Source organism: Heptranchias perlo, chromosome X (assembly GCF_035084215.1).
Source record: "Heptranchias perlo isolate sHepPer1 chromosome X, sHepPer1.hap1, whole genome shotgun sequence".
Lineage (NCBI taxonomy): Eukaryota > Metazoa > Chordata > Chondrichthyes > Hexanchiformes > Hexanchidae > Heptranchias > Heptranchias perlo.
In genome coordinates, this window is record NC_090370.1 from 6,170,145 (window position 1) to 6,172,327 (window position 2,183).

The window sequence follows — 2,183 nt, forward strand, 5'->3', positions numbered from 1 at the left end:
GGCAACGCGATTAGAATAAGAAACCCAATAGTATGAGGGATTTTATTTGTCAGGGTTGACAAAGTAATGGAGGACGTAATTGGAACAGGGCTTCCTGTCTACTACAGGAAGTGATTACGTGGCAGGAATTTCTTCCCCAGCTACATAATCCCCTAATGCATGCAGTGCTAATAGGGTTGCCAACTCTGGTTGGACGTATTCCTGGAGGTTTCATCACATAACCTCCAGCCTCCAACCACCCCGCCCAGTCAAACAGCCTATTTTCCCCAACTCCAATATTTTTATAACTAATAAACGAAAGTGGTCAAAGAAAAATTAAAAGACACTTTTTTTTAATGCCCGTATGATTTTTTTCTTGCTCGCAGCAGTGTCCAGGAGATTAATTTTTGAATTCCTGGAGACTCCAAGGGCTGGCAATCTTAAGTGCCAATAATATTAGTCAACTAATAAAAATAAAGCCAAAAGTTGGCTATAATTGTAAGTGATCTTTTGACCCACTCATAATTAAAATTTGTTTCAATTTTTCTAGAATAATAAGTAAATGTCATGATAGAAAAAAAATTGGCAAAGCATTGCATAAAAATACAAATTATCTTTAAAACACATTCCTTAGGAATCCATCAACAATATAGGAACTGCATAAAATACACTCTATGGAATATGATCTTTAATTACACATTCTTTTTGTGTAGTTCCCAAAGACAGCCTTGCACAGATAATGTACTCAGTCCATCACCAGTACTTGAAAGTTGTAAAGTATGCCTTATTGGAGGTGCTTTCATTTAATACGTTTGTGAGATTGGGATTATTCTCTCGCTTGCTGTCCTGTTCTCACACTTTGTTTATTGATGTCTTTCTGTTTGCCTCTGTCCCACTCACCCTGCCTGTTTATTGGTGCCTCTTTCTCTCTCTCTCCACCCCCCACCATCTGTCTCACTTTCTTTTTTCTTTCTTTCTCCCACACTCTTATTTCCTGCTTTCACCGTTCCTTCATCGTCGCTGGGTCAAAATCCTGGAACTCCCTACCTAACACCATTGTGGGAGAACCTTCACCACACGGACTGCAGCAGTTCAAGGAGAAGGCCCACCATTACCTTCTCAACGGCAACTAGGTTTGGGCAATTAATGCAGACTTTGCCAGTGATACCCATAGCCTGAGAATGACTAAAAAAGAAACAGCTGTATATAGAGGTTTTCATGCCACATTTACACCATGACAAGCATAAAGGTATGGAAATCACAGTACAACACGGGCACTAATGACTGTGTTAATTAGCTGCCTGACACTATCAGGTCCATATCTCCTCCTGGCTCAGCTCTTGGTGCAGTATTCAACACTAAAACAAAAACATTAAGAAATAAGGAAGGTGGAATTGGGTAGCATGGGGGATTAGAGCATTATCTGTTCAGATTTAAGAGCTCAAATCCAGTCCTGACGGATAGGATGAAAGTTGCCTCTGTTAATTGGATAAAGGACAATATCAGCTACATTCCTAATTTGTGCTGAATTGTGCGCAGTTCTGTGCTGTTGGCCTACACCCACTAGAAGCTGTGTTGTGAGTGTTCTGAACTCTTGAGACTGAACATATAGAATCCTTGCAGTTGTCAAGGGCAAAGGTTTTTATTCTATCAGTCTGGGCTGCATTTGCACCCAGGTCCAAGATGTGATAGGATAGTGTGTTAACTAGTTACATAAGAACATAAGAAATAGGAGCAGGAGTAGGCCAATCGGCCCCTCGAGCCTGCTCCGCCATTCAATAAGATCATGGCTGATCTGGTCCTAACCTCAAATCTAAAATCATGTCCAATTTCCTGCCCGCTCCCCGTAACCCCTAATTCCCTTTACTTCTAGGAAACTGTCTATTTCTGTTTTAAATTTATTTAATGATGTAGCTTCCACAGCTTCCTGGGGCAGCAAATTCCACAGACCTACCACCCTCTGAGTGAAGAAGTTTCTCCTCATCTCAGTTTTGAAAGAGCAGCCCCTTATTCTAAGATTATGCCCCCTCGTTCTAGTTTCACCCATCCTTGGGAACATCCTTACCGCATCCACCCGATCAAGCCCCTTCACAATCTTATATGTTTCAATAAGATCGCCTCTCATTCTTCTGAACTCCAATGAGTAGAGTCCCAATCTACTCAACCTCTCCTCATATGTCCGCCCCCTCATCCCCGGGATTAAG